Here is a 6,000-nt window from a genome sequence, read left to right as displayed (position 1 = left end):
AAATATATTGAAGTAAGGCTGCCAAGAGGACTCGAAAGCGGGGCAGAATTACAGGAAACCGATTTCAGGAGGTAGACTGGAATTGCATTTAAAGCATAGGAAAGGTGGCAGAACGTCCACAATGATGCACTTGGCCAAAAAGGGTGTATGCGTTTTTTCCTGAATGTATTCAGGAAAAAACGCATACGCCCTTTTTGGCCAACCTAGCAAGCTTGCAAAGGAAATGTGCACTACAATGAAGTCTCACTTCCCCCCGGTCAAAAGGGCCATCTGAAAAAAGTGTAAAATCCAGAAAGGCAGGACAGGCCATGGAGAACTGGGAGCCTTGTTATGCTGATGGGCGGGATGTAAATTGCCAACAGCCACTCTGGAGAAGTGTATGGTGTTTCCTGAAACATCTAAAAAACAAAGCAACAGAGCCTAGGGCACTTCAACTTATGGTCCTCTAGCTTAGGGAAATTAAATTCAAAAAGACACAGCCACCCAAGGTTTGGGACGGCTCTGTGTACAAGAACCTCGTTTACAGTACAAGTTCTATATCACAGAAAGCGAAAAATGGATAAAGAAGTTGTGGTACTTATGTACAATGCAATATCACTCAGCAATGAAATCTATCTCATCAGGCCCATAGCAGCATAATGAGTGGATTCAGGTACGATGATTCTAAGTGAAATAAGTAACACAGAAAAAGAAACATCATAAGATATCACTACTACACGGAATGTAAACTTGGCTACACAGGAACTGAATTACAAAACAGAACAGGGTCTCAAACGTAGAAACCCAACATATGCTTGCTTAACGGGAAAGATGAGTTGGGGTGCTGCATAAAACCAGAGATTGAAATTAGCACAGATACCATTCCAAAAGCCAAATATGTAATAGACAAGAGCTACTCCTTTCTCAACGAAGTGGACTCAACACCCCATACTAAACGCCTAAGAATATACCTGACTGGCAATAATATGAAAACCTATGGATTTATATGTCTCCGAAAGTGAATCAAGCATGTGTACAGTGGCGTAAACACAGCAGTGATAGGATTGGTGAGGTTCGGTGAGCAAATGCAGACCCTTTGAAGTCATATTGCATGGTACCTATTCCATGGGTCTCAACTCTCCAGGTTTAAGGGATTCTTCCTTCAGCTAAAACATGCATGTGGAACCCAGAGTATGATCCACCGTGTGATCGGCAAACGTGTTCAAATGTGTCTCAGTTTTCATCCCCTGGTACTCGGTGCAACATTCCAGACGCTTTACTAACACTCTCCCGACTTGGAGAGTCAGTGCCTTTAACCTCCTGTTTGGCCCAGTTTGCAATTTCTGTGGAAAATGAACAGGAATAGGGAGAACCAATGAGAGACTAGCTGGAGGTGTCTGGACGGGCAAATTTAACTCTCATTTCCCACCAGGAGGAGGAATTAACCAAAGGCTCAGCATGCCCGGCTGGAACCTCACTAGGGCCTGAAGCAATCCTGCAGTGTTGCGGCCAGCTCACAAGAAAGCAAGTTGAAGAAAGGAGCTCAGGGGCATTGTCATTCACAAACCTGAGGAGTTATAAATGACAGCTATCGTCCAAAAATATATTGAAGTAAGGCTGCCAAGAGGACTTGAAATCGGGGCAGAATTGCAGGAAACCGATTTCAGGAGGTAGACTGGAATTGCATGTAAAGCATAGGAAAAGAGGCAGAACGTCCACAATGATGCACTTGGCCTAAAAGGGCGTATGCGTTTTTTCCTGAATATATTCAGGAAAAAACGCATACGCCCTTTGTGGCCAACCAAGCAAGCTTGCAAAGGAAATCTGCACTACAATGAAGTCTCACTGCCCCCCGGTCAAAAGGGCCATCTGAAAAAAGTGTAAAATCCAGAAAGGCAGGACAGGCCATGGAGAACTGGGAGCCTTGTTATGCTGATGGGCGGGATGTAAATTGCCAACAGCCACTCTGGAGAAGTCTATGGTGTTCCCTGAAACATCTAAAAAACAAAGCAACAGAGCCTAGGGCACTTCCACTTATGGTCCTATAGCTTAGGGAAATTAACATCAAAAAGACACAGCCACCCCAGAGTTTGGGATGGCTCTGTTTACAAGAACCTCGTTTACGGTACAAGTTCAATATCGCAAAAAGTGAAAAATAGATAAAGAAGTTGTGGTACTTACGTACAATGCAATATCACTCAGCAATGAAATCTATGTCATCAGGCCCGTAGCAGCATAATGAGTGGATTCAGGTATGATGACTATAACTGAAATAAATCACACAGAAAAAGAAACATCATAAGATATCACTAATACACGGAATGTAAACTTGGCTACACAGGAACTGAATTACAAAACAGAACAGGGTCCCAAATTTAGAAAACCAACTTATGCTTGCTTAAGGGGAAAGGTGAGTTGGGGTGCTGCATAAAACCAGAGATTAAAATTAGCACAGATACCGTTCCATAAGCCAAATATGTAATAGAAAAGAGCTACTCCTTGCTCAACAAAGTGGACTCAACACCCCATATTAAACGCCTAAGAATATACCTGACAAGTAAGAATCTTAAAACCTATGGAATTATATGTCTCCGAAAGTGAATCAAGCGTGTGTACAGTGGCGTAAACACAGCAGTGATAGGATTGGTGAGGTTCGGTGAGCAAATGCAGACCCTTTGAAGTCATATTGCATGGTACCCATTCCATGGGTCTCAACTCTCCAGGTTTAAGGGATTCTTCCTTCAGCTAAAACATGCATGTGGAACCCAGAGTATGATCCACCGTGTGATCGGCAAACGTGTTCAAATGTGTCTCAGTTTTCATCCCCTGGTACTCGGTGCAACATTCCAGACGCTTTACTAACACTCTCCCGACTTGGAGAGTCAGTGCCTTTAAACTCCTGTTTGGCCCAGTTTGCAATTTCTGCGGAAAATGAACAGGAATAGGGAGAACCAATGAGAGACTAGCTGGAGGTGTCTGGACGGGCAAATTTAACTCTCATTTCCCACCAGGAGGAGGAATTAACCAAAGGCTCAGCATGCCAGGCTGGAACCTCACTAGGGCCTGAAGCAATCCTGCAGTGTTGCGGCCAGCTCACAAGAAAGCAAGTTGAAGAAAGGAGCTCAGGGGCACTGTCATTCACAAACCTGCAGAGTTATAAATGACAGCTATCGTCCAAAAATATATTGAAGTAAGGCTGCCAAGAGGACTTGAAAGCGGGACAGAATTGCAGGAAACCGATTTCAGGAGGTAGACTGGAATTGCATGTAAAGCATAGGAAAAGAGGCAGAATGTCCACAATGATGCACTTGGCCAATAAGGGCGTATGAGTTTTTTCCTGAATATATTCAGTTAAAATGCATACGCCGTTTTTGGCCAACCAAGCAAGGGTGCAAAGGAAATCTGGACTACAATGAAGTCTCACTGCCCCCTGGTCAAAAGGGCCATCTGAAAAAAGTGTAAAATCCAGAAAGGCAGGACAGGCCATGGAGAACTGGGAGCCTTGTTATGCTGATGGGCGGGATGTAAATTGCCAACAGCCACTCTGGAGAAGTGTATGGTGTTTCCTGAAACATCTAAAAAACAAAGCAACAGAGCCTAGGGCACTTCAACTTATGGTCCTCTAGCTTAGGGAAATTAAATTCAAAAAGACACAGCCACCCAAGGTTTGGGACGGCTCTGTGTACAAGAACCTCGTTTACAGTACAAGTTCTTTATCACAGAAAGCGAAAAATGGATAAAGAAATTGTGGTACTTATGTACAATGCAATATCACTCAGCAATGAAATCTATCTCATCAGGCCCATAGCAGCATAATGAGTGGATTCAGGTACGATGATTCTAAGCGAAATAAGTAACACAGAAAAAGAAACATCATAAGATATCACTACTACACGGAATGTAAACTTGGCTACACAGGAACTGAATTACAAAACAGAACAGGGTCTCAAACGTAGAAACCCAACATATGCTTGCTTAACGGGAAAGATGAGTTGGGGTGCTGCATAAAACCAGAGATTGAAATTAGCACGGATACCATTCCAAAAGCCAAATATGTAATAGACAAGAGCTACTCCTTTCTCAACGAAGTGGACTCAACACCCCATATTAAACGCCTAAGAATATACCTGACTGGCAATAATATGAAAACCTATGTATTTATATGTCTCCAAAAGAGAATCAAGCGTGTTTACAGCGGCATAAACGCAGCAGTGATAGGATTGGTGAGGTTTGGTGAGCAAATGCAGACCCTTTGAAGTCATATTGCATGGTACCCATTCCATGGGTCTCAACTCTCCAGGTTTAAGGGATTCTTCCTTCAGCTAAAACATGCATGTTGAACCCAGAGTATGATCCACCGTGTGATCGGCAAACGTGTTCAAATGTGTCTCAGTTTTCGTCCCCTGGTACTCGGGTGCAACATTCCAGACGCTTTACTAACACTCTCCCCACTTGGAGAGTCAGTGCCTTTAACCTCCTGTTGGCCCAGTTTGCAATTTCTGCGGAAAATGAACAGGAATAGGGAGAACCCATGAGAGACTAGCTGGAGGTGTCTGGACGGGCAAATTTAACTCTCATTTCCCACCAGGAGGAGGAATTAACCAAAGGCTCAGCATGCCAGGCCAGAACCACACTAGGGCCTGAAGCAATCCTGCAGTGTTGCGGCCATCTCACAAGAAAGCAAGTTGAAGAAAGGAGCTCAGGGGCACTGTAATTCACAAACCTGCAGAGTTATAAATGACAGCTATCGTCCAAAAATATATTGAAGTAAGGCTGCCAAGAGGACTTGAAAGCGGGGCAGAATTGCTGGAAACCGATTTCAGGAGGTAGACTGGAATTGCATGTAAAGCATAGGAAAAGAGGCAGAACGTCCACAATGATGCACTTGGCCTAAAAGGGCGTATGCGTTTTTTCCTGAATATATTCAGGAAAAAATGCATACGCACTTTTTGGCCAACCAAGCAAGCTTGCAAAGGAAATCTGCACTACAATGAAGTCTCACTGCCCCCCGGTCAAAAGGGCCATCTGAAAAAAGTGTAAAATCCAGAAAGGCAGGACAGGCCATGGAGAACTGGGAGCCTTCTTATGCTGATGGGTGGGATGTAAATTGCCAACAGCCACTCTGGAGAAGTCTATGGTGTTTCCTGAAACATCTAAAAAACAAAGCAACAGAGCCTAGGGCACTTCCACTTATGGTCCTATAGCTTAGGGAAATTAACATCAAAAAGACACAGCCACCCCAGAGTTTGGGATGGCTCTGTTTACAAGAACCTCGTTTACGGTACAAGTTCAATATCGCAAAAAGTGAAAAATAGATAAAGAAGTTGTGGTACTTACGTACAATGCAATATCACTCAGCAATGAAATCTATGTCATCAGGCCCGTAGCAGCATAATGAGTGGATTCAGGTATGATGACTATAACTGAAATAAATCACACAGAAAAAGAAACATCATAAGATATCACTAATACACGGAATGTAAACTTGGCTACACAGGAACTGAATTACAAAACAGAACAGGGTCCCAAATTTAGAAAACCAACTTATGCTTGCTTAAGGGGAAAGGTGAGTTGGGGTGCTGCATAAAACCAGAGATTAAAATTAGCACAGATACCATTCCATAAGCCAAATATGTAATAGAAGAGAGCTACTCCTTGCTCAACAAAGTGGACTCAACACCCCATATTAAACGCCTAAGAATATACCTGACAAGTAAGAATCTTACAACCTATGGATTTATATGTCTCCGAAAGTGAATCAAGCGTGTGTACAGTGGCGTAAACACAGCAGTGATAGGATTGGTGAGGTTCGGTGAGCAAATGCAGACCCTTTGAAGTCATATTGCATGGTACCCATTCCATGGGTCTCAACTCTCCAGGTTTAAGGGATTCTTCCTTCAGCTAAAACATGCATGTGGAACCCAGAGTATGATCCACCGTGTGATCGGCAAACGTGTTCAAATGTGTCTCAGTTTTCATCCCCTGGTACTCGGTGCAACATTCCAGACGCTTTACTAACAC

This window comes from Orcinus orca, chromosome 1 (assembly GCF_937001465.1).
Source record: "Orcinus orca chromosome 1, mOrcOrc1.1, whole genome shotgun sequence".
Classification (NCBI taxonomy): domain Eukaryota; kingdom Metazoa; phylum Chordata; class Mammalia; order Artiodactyla; family Delphinidae; genus Orcinus; species Orcinus orca.
Note: the sequence above shows the minus strand (reverse complement) of the source record.